Here is a 12,848-nt window from a genome sequence, read left to right as displayed (position 1 = left end):
GGGCCCCCGCGCCCGGGGCCGGAGGGCCAGGAGGGGGTACTGGTGCTGCGCCTGTTCAGCGCACGCCTGCTTCGCAACGCTGCCCCCCGCCCGCCCCTCACTCTCAGCCCCTGGCCCCCAGGGCCGTTTGCCGTGGGCAACAAGGCCCCCCCCGGCCCCGGCCGCCCGGGCCCCGGGCGCCATGCCAACCCGCCTGCACGCCGGGCCCCCGCCGCCCCGGGGCCGGAGGGCCAGGAGGGGGTACTGGTGCTGCGCCTGTTCAGCGCACGCCTGGCTTCGCAACGCTGCCCCCCGCCCGCCCCTCACTCTCTGCCCCCGCTCCCCAGGGCCGTTGCCGTGGGCAACAAGGCCCCCCCCGGCCCCGGCCGCCCAGGCCCGGGCGCCCTGCCAACCCGCCCGAACGCCGGGCCCCCGCGCCCGGGTCCTGAGGGCCAGGTGGGGGCACTGGTGCTGCGCCTGTTCAGCGCACGCCTGGATTCGCAACGCTGCGCCCCGCCTGCCCCTCACTCTCTGCCCCCGGCCCCCAGGGCCGTTGCCGTGGGCAACAAGGACCCCACCGGCCCGGCCGCCCGGGCCCGGGCGCCATGCCAACCCGCCTGCACTCCGGGCCCCCGCGCCCGGGGCCGGAGGGCCAGGAGGGGGTACTGGTGCTGCGCCTGTTCAGCGCACGCCTGGCTTCGCAACGCTGCCCCCCGCCCGCCCCTCACTCTCTGCCCCCGGCCCACAGGGCCGTTGCCGTGGGCAACAAGGTCCCCCCCGGCCCCGGCCGCCCGGGCCTGTGCGCCCTGCCAATCCGCCCGAATGCCGGGCCCCCGCGCCCGGGGCCCGAGGGCCAGGAGTGGGCACTGCTGCTGCGCCTGTTCAGCGCACGCCTGGCTTCGCAACGCTGCCCCCCGCCCGCCCCTCACTCTCTGCCCCCGGCCCCCAGGGCCGTTGCCGTGGGCAACAAGGCCCCCCCCAGCCCCGGCCGCCCGGGCCCGGGCGCCCTGCCAACCCGCCCGAATGCCGGGCCCCCGCGCCCGGGGCCGGAGGGCCAGGAGGGGGTACTGGTGCTGCGCCTGTTCAGCGCACGCCTGGCTTCGCAACGCTGCCCCCCGCCCGCCCCTCACTCTATGCCCCCGGCCCCCAGGGCCGTTGCCGGTGGGCAACAAGGCCCTCCCCGGCCCCGGCCGCCCGGGCCCGGGCGCCCTGCCAACCCGCCCCGAACGCCGGGCCCCCGTGCCCGGGGCCGGAGGGCCAGGAGGGGGCCACTCGTGCTGCGCCTGTTCAGCGCACCCCTGGCTTCGCAACGCTGCGCCCCGCCAGCCCCTCACTCTCTGCCCCCCGCCCCCAGGGCCGTTGCTGTGGGCAACAAGGCCCCCCCGGCCCCGGCCTCCCGGGCCCGGGCGCCCTGCAAACCCGCCCGAATGCAGGGCCCCCGCGCCCGGGGCCGGAGGGCCAGGAGGGGGCACTGGTGCTGCGCCTGTTCAGCGCACGCCTGGATTCGCAACGCTGCCCCCCGCCCGCCCCTCACTCTCAGCCCCTGGCCCCCAGGGCCGTTGCTGTGGGCAACAAGGCGCCCCCCGGCCCCGGCCGCCCGGGCCCGGGCGCCATGCCAACCCGCCCTGCACGCCGGGGCCCCCGCGCCCGGGGCCGGAGGGCCAGGAGGGGGTACTGGTGCTGCGCCTGTTCAGCGCACGCCTGGCTTCACAACGCTGCCCCCGCCCGCCCCTCACTCTCTGCCCCCGGCCCACAGGGCCGTTGCCGTGGGCAACAAGGCCCCCCCCGGCCCCGGCCGCCCGGGCCTGTGCGCCCTGCCAATCCGCCCGAATGCCGGGCCCCCGCGCCCGGGGCCCGAGGGCCAGGAGTGGGCACTGCTGCTGCGCCTGTTCAGCGCACGCCTGGCTTCGCAACGCTGCGCCCCGCCAGCCCCTCACTCTCTGCCCCCGGCCCCCAGGGCCGTTGCCGTGGGCAACAAGGCCCCCCCCAGCACCGGCCGCCCGGGCCCGGGCGCCATGCCAACCCGCCCGAACGCCGGGCCCCGGCGCCCGGGGCCGGAGGGCCAGGAGGGGGCACTGGTGCTGCGTCTGTTCAGCGCACGCCTGGCTTCGCAACGCTGCCCCCCGCCCGCCCCTCACTCTCTGCCCCCCGGCCCCCAGGGCCGTTGCCGTGGGCAACAAGGCCCCCCCCGGCCCCGGCCGCCCGGGCCCGGGCGCCCTGCCAACCCGCCCGAACGCCGGGCCCCCCGCGCCCGGGGCCGGAGGGCCAGGAGGGGGCACTCGTGCTGCGCCTGTTCAGCGCACGCCTGGCTTCGCAACGCTGCGCCCCGCCAGCCCCTCACTCTCTGCCCCCGGCCCCCAGGGCCGTTGCTGTGGGCAACAAGGCCCCCCCCGGCCCCGACCGCCCGGGCCCGGGCGCCCTGCCAACCCGCCCGAATTCCGGGCCCCCGCGCCCGGGGCCAGAGGGCCAGGAGGGGGTACTGGTGCTGCGCCTGTTCAGCGCACGCCTGGCTTCGCAACGCTGCGCCCCGCCAGCCCCTCACTCTCTGCCCCCGGCCCCCAGGGCCGTTGCTGTGGGCAACAAGGCCCCCCCCGGCCCTGGCCGCCCGGGCCCGGGCGCCATGCCAACCCGCCCGAACGCCGGGCCCCGGTGCCCGGGGCCGGAGGGCCAGGAGGGGGCACTGGTGCTGCGCCTGTTCAGCGCACGCCTGGCTTCGCAACGCTGCCCCCCGCCCGCCCCTCCCTCTTCACCCCCGGCCCTCAGCGTTGTTGCCATCTGCAAAAAGGCGCAACCCAGCCACAGCCGCCCGTGCCCGGCCGCCCTGCAAGCCTGCTCGAACGCCGGGGCCCGCGACAAGGGCTGAAGAGCCACGAGGGGGCACTGGTGCTGCGCCTCTTCAGCGCACGCCTGGCGTCACAATGCTGCCCCCCGCCCGCCTCTCACTCTTCTCCCCCGGAACACAGGGCCGGTGTCGTCGGCAACAAGGCCCCCTCCGGCCCCTGCCAGACCGGTCTGGGCGCACTGCAGGCCCGCCTGAACGCCGGGCCCCAGCACCCAGGGCCGATGATCAACGAGGGGGCACCGGTGCTGCGCCTCTTCAGTGCACGCCTGGTTTCGCAAGGCTTCCCCCCACCCGCTCCTCACTCTTCGCCCCCGGCCCACAGGATTGTTACCGTCGGCAACAAGGCCACCCCGGCCCTGGCTGCCTGGGCCCGTCCGCCCTGCAGGCCCGCCAGAATGCCAGGGCCCGCGCCCGGGGCCAAAGAGCCAGGAGGGGGCACCGGTGCTGAGCCTGTTCAGCGCACGCCTGGCTTTGCAACGCTGCACACTGCCCACCCCTCACTCTTTGCCCCCGGCCCACAGGGCCCTTGCCGTTGGCAACAATGCCCCCCCGTGCCCGGCCGCCCTGCAGGCCCGCCCAAACGCCAAGCAACCGTGCCCAGGGCCGAAGAGCCAGGAGGGGGCACTGGTGCTGCGCCTCTTCATCGCACGCCTGGCTTCGCAACGCTGCCCCCCGCCCGCCCCTCACTCTTCGCCCATGAAACACATGGCCGGTGTCGTCGGCAACAAGACCCCCTCCGGCCCCGGCCGGACGGAACCAGCCGCCCTGCATGCCCGCCCGGATGCCGGGCCCCCGCGCCCAGGGCCGAAGAGCCAGGAGGGGGCACTGTTGCTGCGCCTCTTCAGCGCACGCCTGGCTTCGCAAGGCTGCCACCCGCCCGCCCATCACTCTTCGCCCCCGAACCACAGGGCCGGTGTCGTCGGCAACAAGGCCCCCCACGGCCCCGGCCAGACCGGCCCTGGCGCACTGCAGGCCCGCCTGAACGCCGGGCCCCAGCACCCAGGGCCGATGATCAAGGAGGGGGCACTGGTGCTGCGCCTCTTCAGCGCACGCCTGGCTTCGCAACGCTGACCCCGCCCGCCCATCACTCTTCGCCCCGGGCCCACAAGGCCGTTGCCGTCCGCAACAAGGCCCCCCCCGGCCCCGGCCGGACGGGCTTGGACGCCCTGCAGGCCCGCCCGAACGCAGGGCGCCCGCACCCAGGGCCAAAGAGCCGGGGGGGGCACCGGTGCTACGCCTCTTCACCGCACGCCTGGCTTTGCAACGCTGCCCCACGCCAGCCCCTCACTCTTTGCCCCCAGCCCACAGGGCTGTTGCCGTCGGCAACAAGGCAACCACCTGCCCCGGCTGGATGGGCCAGGCCACCCTGCAGGCCCGCCCGAACGCCGAGCAACTGTGCCCAGGGCCGAAGAGACAGGAGGGGGCACTGGTGCTGCGCCTCTTCAGCGCACGCCTGGCTTCACAACGCTGCTCCCCCGCCCGCCCCTCACTCTCTGCCCCCGGCCCACAGGGCCGTTGCCGTCGGCAACAAGGCCCCCCCCGGCCCCGGCCACCCGGGCCCGGGCGCCCGGCAGGCCCGCCCGAACGCCGAGCCCCCACGCCCAGGGCCGAAGATCCAGGATGGGGCACTGATGCTGTGCCTCTTCAGCGCACGCCTGGCTTCGCAATGCTGCCCCCGCCAGCCCATCACTCTTTACCCCCGGCCCACAGTGCCGTTACCGTCGGCAAGAAGCCCCCCCGGCACTGGCCGCCTGGGCCCATCCGCCCTGCAGGCCCGCCCGAATGCAGTTCCCCCGCGCCCAGGGCCGTAGAGCCAGGAGGGGGCACCGATGCTGCGCCTCTTCAGCGCAAGCCTGGCTTCGCAACGCTCCCCCCGCCCGCCCCTCACTCTTCGCCCCCGGCCCACAGGACCGTTGCCGTCGGCAACAAGGCCCCCCCGGCCCTGGCTGCCTGGGCCCGTCCGCCCTGCAGGCCCGCCAGAATGCCAGGCCCCGCGCCCGGGGCCGAAGAGCCAGGAGGGGGCACCGGTGCTGCGCCTCTTCAGCGCACGCCTGGCTTTGCAACGCTGCACACTGCCCACCCCTCACTCTTTCCCCCGGCCCACAGGGCCGCTGCCGTCGGCAACAATGCCCCCCCAGCCCTGGCCGCCTGGGCCCGTCCGCCCTGCAGGCCCGCCAGAACGCCTGGCCTCCGCGCCCAGGGCCGAAGAGCCAGGAGGGGGCACTGGTGCTGCGCCTGTTCAGCGCACGCCTGGCTTCGCAACGCTGCCCCCCGCCCACTTCTCACTCTTCGCCCCCGGCCCACAGGGCCGTTGCCGTCGGCAACAAGCTCCCCCCGGCCCCGGCAGCCCGGGCCCGGTCACCCTGCAGGCCCGCCCAAATGCCGGGCCCCTGCGCCCAGCGCTGAAGATCCAGGAGGGGGCACTGGTGCTGCGCCTCTTCAGCGCATGCATGGCTTCGCAACGCTGCCCCCCTCCCGCACCTCACTCTTCGCCCCCGGCCCACAGGGTTGTTGCTGTCGGCAACAAGGCTCCCCCCCGGCACCGGCCGGCCGGGCCCGGCCGCCCTGCAACCCCACCCGAACACAGGGCCGCCGCGCCCAGGGCCGAAGAGCCAGGAGGGGGCACTGGTGCTGCGTCTCTTCAGCGCACGCTTGGCTTTGCAAAACGCCCCGCGCCAGCCCCTCACTCTTCGCCCCCGGACCACAAGGCCGATGCTGTCAGCAACAAGGCCGACCCGGCCCCGGCCGCCCGGGCCCGGGTAGCCGGCAGGCCCGCCCTAACGCCGACCCCCCGCGCCCAGGGCCGAAGAGCCAAAAGGGGGCATTGGTGCTGCGCCTCTTCAGCGCACGCCTGGCTTCGCAACGCTGCCACCCGCCAGCCCCTCACTCTTCGCCTCCGGCCTACTGGGCCGTTGCCATCGATAACAAGGCCCACCCCAGCCCCGACCGGACGGGCCCGGCCGCCCTGCAGGCCCACCAGAACGCCGGGCCCCCGCGCCCAGGGCCAAAGAGCCAGGAGGGGGCACTGCTGCTGCGCCTCTTCAGCGCACACCTGGCTTCGCAACGCTGACCCCGCCCGCCCATCACTCTTCGCCCCGTGCCCACACGGCCGTTGCCGTCGGCAACAAGGCCCCCCCCGGCCCCGGCCGGACGGGCCCGGCAGCCCTGTAGGCCCGCCCGAACGCCGGGCCCCAGCACGCAGGGCCGAAGAGCCAGGAGGGGGCACTGGTGCTGCGCTTATAAACCGCATGCCTGGCTTCGCAAAATGCCCCCCGCCAACAACTCTCTTAGCCCCCATCCCACAGGGCCGTTGCCGTCGGCAAAAAGGCCCCCCCCGCCAACCGCCGGCCAGGCCCCGCCGCCCTGCAGGCCCGCCCGAACGCTGGGCCCCCGCGCCCAGGGCCAACGAGCCAGGAGGGGGCACTGGTGCTGAGCCTCTTCAGCGCACGCCTGCTTCGCAAAATGGCCCCCGCCAGCCCCTCAATCTTCACCCCCGACCCCACAGGGCCGTTGCCGTCGGCAACAAGCCCCCCCCCACCCCCGGCCGGACGGGCCCGGCCGCCCTGCAGGCCAGCCCGAGCACCGGGCCCCCGCGCATAGGGCCGAAGAGCCAGGAGGGGCCACTGGTGCTGCGCCTGTTCAGCTCACGCCTGCCTTCGCAAATTGCCCCCCGCCAGCCCCTCAATCTTCACCCCCGACCCACAGGGCCGTTGCCGTCGGCAACAAGGACCCCCCCGCCCACCGCCGGCCAGGCCCCGCCGCCCTGCAGGCCCGCCCGAACGCCGGGCCCCAGCGCCCAGGGCCAACGAGCCAGGAGGGGGCACTGGTGCTGCGCCTCTTCAGTGCACGCCTGGATTCGCAACACTGTCCCCCGCCAGCCCCTCACTCTTTGCACCCGGCCCACAGGGCCGTTGCCGTCAGCAACAATGCCCCCCCCGGCCCCGGCCGGACGAGCCCGGCCGCCCTGCAGGCCCGCCCGAGCGCCGGGCCCCCGCGCCCAGGGCCAAAGAGCCAGGAGGGGGCACCGGTGCTGCGCCTCTTCAGCGCACGCCTGGCTTTGCAACGCTGCACCCGCCAGCCACTCACTCTTTGCCCCCATCCCACAGGGCCGTTGTCGTCGGCAACAAGACCCCCCGGCCCCGGCCAGAGTGCCCCGGCCGCCCTGCAGGCCCGCCCGAATGCCAGGCCCCCACGCCCAGAGCCGAAGAGCCAGGAGGGGGCATTGGTGCTGCGCCTCTTCAGCGCATGCATGGCTTCGCAACGCTGCCCCCCTCCCGCCCCTCACTCTTTGCCCCCGGCCCACAGGGCCGTTGCCGTCGGCAACAAGGCCCCCCCCGGCCTCGGCCTGCCGGGCCCTTTCGCTCTACATGTCCACCCGAACGCCGAGCAACTGTGCCCAGGGTCGAAGAGCCAGGAAGGGGCACTGGTGCTGCGCCTCTACAGCGCACGCCAGGCTTCGCAAAACGCCCACCGCCAGCCCCTCACTCTTTGCCCCAGGCCCACAGGGCCGTTGCCGTCGGCAACAAGGCCCACCACAGCCCCGGCCAGACTGCCCCAGCCGCCCTGCAGGCCCGCCCGAATGCCGGGCCCCCGTGCCCAGGGCCGAAGAGCTAGGACGGGGCACTGGTGCTGCGCCTCTTCAGCACACGCATGGCTTCGCAGTGCTGCCACCTGCCCGCCCCTCACTCTTCGCCCCCCGCACACAGGGCCGTTACTGTCGGCAACAGGGCCCTCCCGGCCCTGGCCGCCTGGGCCCGGACGTCCTGCAGGACCGCCCGAATGCCGGGCCCCCGTGCCCAGGGCCGAAGAGCCAGGAGGGGGCACTGGTGCTGTGCCTCTTCAGCGCACGCCTGTCTTCGCAACGCTGCCCCCCGCCAGCCCCTCACTCTTCGCCACCGGCCCACAGGGCCGTTGCCGTCGGCAACAAGGCCCCCCCCGGCCACCGCAGGCCCAGCCCGGCCGCCCTGCAGGCCCGCCCGAACGCCGGGCCCCCGCGCCCACGGCCGAAGACCCAGGAGGGGGCACCAGTGCTGCGCCTCTTCAGCGCACGCCTGGCTTCGCAACGCTGTACCCGCCCGCCCCTCACTCTTAGCCCCTGGCCCACAGGGCCCGTGTCGTCGGCAACAAGGCCCCCCCCAGCCACCGACGGTCGGTCCCGGCAGCCCTGCAGGCCCGCCCGAACGCCGAGCAACCTTGCCCAGCGCCAAAGAGCCAGGAGGGGGCACTGGTGCTGCGCCTCTTCAGCGCACGCCTGGCTTCGCAAGGCTGCCCCCCGCCAGCCCCTCACTCTTTGCCCCCGACCCACAGGGCCGTTGCCGTTGGCAACAAGGCCCCCCCTGGCCCCGGCCGGACGGGCCCGGCCGCCCTGCAGGCCCGCCCCAACGCCGGGCCCCCACGCCCAGGGACAAAGAGCCAGGAGGGGGCACCGGTGCTGCGCCTCTTCAGCGCATGCCTGGCTTCGCAACGCTGCCCCCCGCCCGCCCCTCACTCTTCGCCCCCGGCCCACAGGGCCGTTGCCGTCGACAACTAGGCCCCCCCCGACCTCCGCAGGCCAAGCCCGTTCGCCCTGCAGGCCCGCCCGAACGCCGGGCCCCCGTGCCCTTGGCCGAAGAGCCAGGAGGGGGCACTGGTGCTGCGCCTCTTCAGTGCACGCCTGGCTTTGCAAAATGCCCCCCGCCAAGCCCTCTCTTCGCCCCCGTTCCACAGGGCCGTTGTTGTCGGCAATTAGGCCCAACCCGGTCCCGGCTAACTGGGCCCGGCCGCCCTGTAGGCCTGCCAGAACGCCGAGCCACTGTGCCCAGTGCCGAAGGGCCAGGAGGGGGCACTGGTGCTGCGCCTCTTCAGCGCACGCCTGGATTCGCAACGCTGCCCCCCTCCCTCCCCTCACTCTTCGCCCCCTGACCACAGGGCCGCTGCCGTTGGCAACAAGGGCCCCCCGGCCCCGGCCGCCTGGGCCCGGCCGCCCTGCAGGCCGACCCGAACTCCGGGCCCCCACGAACAGGGCCGAAGAGCCAGGAGGGGGCACCGGTGTAGCACCTCTTCAGCGCACGCCTCGCTTCGCAAAACTGCCCACCGCCCGACCCTCACTCTTCGCCCCCGGCCCACAGGGCCGTTGCCGTCGGCAACAAGGCCCAACCCGGCCCGGGCCGCCCGGGCCCGGGTGCCCTGCAGTCCAGCCCGAACACCGAGCAACGCTGCCCAGGGCCGAAGAGCCAGGAGGGGGCACTGGTGCTGCGCCTCTTCAGCGCATGCATGGCTTCGCAACTCTGCCCCCCGCCCGCCCCTCACTCCTCGCACCTGGCCCACAGGGCCGTTGCCGTCGCCAACAAGGGCCCCCCCGGCCCCGGCCGGACGGGCCCGGCCGGCCTGCAGGCCCGCCCGAACGCCGGGCCCCTGCGTCCAGGGACAAAGATCCAGGAGGGGGCACCGGTGCTGCGCCTCTTCAGCGCATGCCTGGCTTCGCAACGCTGCCCCCCGCCCGCACCTCACTCTTTGCCCCCGGCCCACAGGGCCGTTGCCGTCGGCAACAAGGCCCCCCCGGGCCACCGCAGGCCAAGCCCGGCCGCCCTGCAGGCCCGCCCGAACGCCGGGCCCCCGCGCCCAGGGCCAAAGAGCCAGGAGGGGGCACCGGTGCTGCGCCTCTTCAGCGCACGCCTGGCTTCGCAAAATGCCCCCCGCCAGCCCCTCAATCTTCACCCCAGACCCACAGGGCCGTTGCCGTCGGCAACAAGGACCCCCCCGCCCACCGCCGGCCAGGCCCCGCCGCCCTGCAGGCCCGCCCGAACGCCGGGCCCCTGCGCCCAGGGCCAACGAGCCAGGAGGGGGCACTGGTGCTGAGCCTCTTCAGCGCATGCCTGGCTTCGAAAAATGCCCCCCCGCCAGCCCCTCATTCTTCGGCCACAGCCCACAGGGCCGTTGCCGTCGGCAACGAGGCCCCCCCCCCACCCCGGCAACGCGGGCCCGGGCGCCTGGCAGACCAGACCTAAAGCCAAGCCCCCGCGATCAGGGCCGAAGAGCCAGGAGGGGGCACTGGTGCTGCGCCTCTTCAGCGCACGCCTAGCTTCGCAACGCTGCCCCCCGCCCGCCCCTCAATCTTCACCCCCGACCCACAGGGCCGTTGCCGTCGGCAACAAGAACCCCCCCGCCCACCGCCGGCCAGGCCCCGCCGCCCTGCAGGCCCGCCCGAATGCCGGGCCCCAGCGCCCAGGGCCAACGAGCCAGGAGGGGGCACTGGTGCTGCGCCTCTTCAGTGCACGCCTGGATTCGCAACACTGTCCCCCGCCAGCCCCTCACTCTTTGCACCCGGCCCACAGGGCCGTTGCCGTCAGCAAAAATGCCCCCCCCGGCCCCGGCCGGACGAGCCCGGCCGCCCTGCAGGCCCGCCCGAACGCCGGGCCCCCGCGCCCACGGCCGAAGACCCAGGAGGGGGCACCAGTGCTGCGCCTCTTCAGCGCACGCCTGGCTTCGCAACGCTGTACCCGCCCGCCCCTCACTCTTAGCCCCTGGCCCACAGGGCCCGTGTCGTCGGCAACAAGGCCCCCCACAGCCACCGACGGTCGGTCCCGGCAGCCCTGCAGGCCCGCCCGAACGCCGAGCAACCTTGCCCAGCGCCAAAGAGCCAGGAGGGGGCACTGGTGCTGCGCCTGTTCAGCGCATGCCTGGCTTCGCAAGGCTGCCCCCCGCCAGCCCCTCACTCTTTGCCCCCGACCCACAGGGCCGTTGCCGTTGGCAACAAGGCCCCCCCTGGCCCCGGCCGGACGGGCCCGGTCGCCCTGCAGGCCCGCCCCAACGCCGGGCCCCCACGCCCAGGGACAAAGAGCCAGGAGGGGGCACCGGTGCTGCGCCTCTTCAGCGCATGCCTGGCTTCGCAACGCTGCCCACCGCCCGCCCCTCACTCTTCGCCCCCGGCCCACAGGGCCGTTGCCATCAGCAACAAGGCTCAACCCGGCCCCCGCCTCCCGGGCCCGGCCGCCCTGCAGTCCCGCCTGAACGCCGAGCCCCCGCGCAAAGAGCCGAAGAGCCAGAAGGGGGCTCTGCTGCTGTGCCTCTTCAGCGCATGCCTGGCTTCGCAATGCTGCCCCCCGCCCGCCCCTCACCCTTCGCCCCTGACCCACAGGGCCGTTGCCGTCGGCAACAAGGCCCCCCCCAGCCCCGGGCGGACGAGCCTGGCTGCCCTGCAGGCCTGCCCGAACACCGGGTGCCCTCGCCTAGGACCGAAGAGCCAGGAGGGGGCACCGGTGCTGCTCCTCTTCAGCGCACACCTGGCTTCGCAACGATGCACCCCGCCCGCTCCTCACTCTTAGCCCCTGGCCCACAGTGCCGTTGCCGTCAGAAACAAGGGCCCCCCCAACCCTGGCCGGACGGGCCGGGCCTCCCTGCAGGCCCGCCCGAACGCCGGACCCCCGCGCCCAGGGACAAAGAGCCAGGAGGGGGCACTGCTGCTGCGCCTCTTCAACGCACGCATGGCTTCGCAACGCTGCCCCCCGCCGCCCCTCACTCTTCGCCCCCGGCCCACAGGGCCGTTGCCGTCGCCAACAAGGCCCCCCCCGGCCACCGCAGGCCGGTCCTGGCCGCCCTGCAGGCCCCCCCGAACGCAGGGACCCCACGCCCAGGGCCGAAGACCCAGGAGGGGGCACCAGTGCTGCGCCTCTTCAGCGCACGCCTGGCTTCGAAAAATGCACCCCGCCCGCCACTCACTCTTCGCCCCCGGCCCACAGGGCCAATGCCGTCGGCAACAAGGCCCCCCCCGGCCCCGGCCGCCTGTTCCCAGCCGCCCTGCAGGCCCACCCGAACGCTGGGCCCCTGCGTCCAGGGCCGAAGAGCCAGCAGGGGGCACTGATGCTGCGCCTCTTCAGCGCACACCTGGCTTCACAAAATGCCCCCCGCCAGCCCCTCACTCTTCGCGCACAGCCCACAGGGCCGTTGCCGTCGGCAACGAGGCCCCCCCGGCCCCAGCCTCCCGGGCCCGGCCGCCCTTCAGGCCAGCCCGAACGTCAGGCCCCCGCGCACAGGGCCGAAGAGCAAGGAGGGGGCATTGGTGCTGCGCCTCTTCAGCGCACGCCTGGCTTCGCAACGCTGCACCCCGCCCGCCCCTCACTCTTCGGCCCCGGTACACAGGGCCGTTGCCGTCGGCAACAAGGCCCGCCCCGGACACCGCCGGCCAGGCACGGCTGCCCTGGAGGCCCGCCCGAACGCCTGGCCACCGCGCCCAGTGCCGAAGAGTAAGGAGGGGTCACTGGTGCTGCGCCTCTTCAGCGCACGCATGGCTTCGCAACACTGCCCCCCGCCCGCCCCTCACTCTTCGCCCCCGGCCCACAGGACCGTTGTCGTCGGCAACAAGGGCCCCCCCGGCCCCGGCCGCTTGGGCCCGGCCGCCCTGCAGTCCGGCCCGAACGCCGGGACCTCGCGCCCAGTACCGAAGAGCCAGGAGGGGGCACCGGTGCTGCACCTCTTCAGCGCACGCCTGGGTTCGCAACGCTTCCCCCCGCCCGCCCCTCACTCTTTGCACCCGGCCCAGAGGGCCGTTGCCATCGGCAACAAGGCCCCACCTGGCCCCGGCCACACGAGCCAGGTCGCCCGGCAGGCCCGCCCGAACGCCGAGCCCCCGCGCAAAGAGCCGAAGAGGCAGAAGGCGGCTCTGGTGCTGCGCCTCTTCAGCGCACGACTGGCTTCGCAACGCTGCCCCCCGCCCGCCCCTCACTATTAGCCCCCGGCACACAGGGACGTTGCCGTCGGCAACAAGCCCCCCCCGCGGCCTTCGCCGGCCGGTCCCAGCCGCCCTGCAGGCCCGCCCGAACGCCGGGCCCCCGCGCCCAGGGCCGAAGAGCCAGGAGGGGGCACTGGTGCTGCCCCTCTTCAGCGCATGCCTGGCTTCAAAAATGCCCCCCGCCAGCCCTTCACACTTCGCCCCCGAACCACAGGGCCGTTGCCGTCGGCAACAAGGCCCCCCCCTGCCCTGGCCGGATTGGCCCGGCCGCCCTGCAGGCCCGCTAGAACATCGGGCCCCCGCGCCAAATGCCGAAGAGCC

The sequence above is a fragment of the Melopsittacus undulatus genome, unplaced genomic scaffold (genome assembly GCF_012275295.1).
Source record: "Melopsittacus undulatus isolate bMelUnd1 unplaced genomic scaffold, bMelUnd1.mat.Z mat_scaffold_592_arrow_ctg1, whole genome shotgun sequence".
Taxonomy (NCBI): Eukaryota; Metazoa; Chordata; class Aves; order Psittaciformes; family Psittaculidae; genus Melopsittacus; species Melopsittacus undulatus.
Note: the sequence above shows the minus strand (reverse complement) of the source record.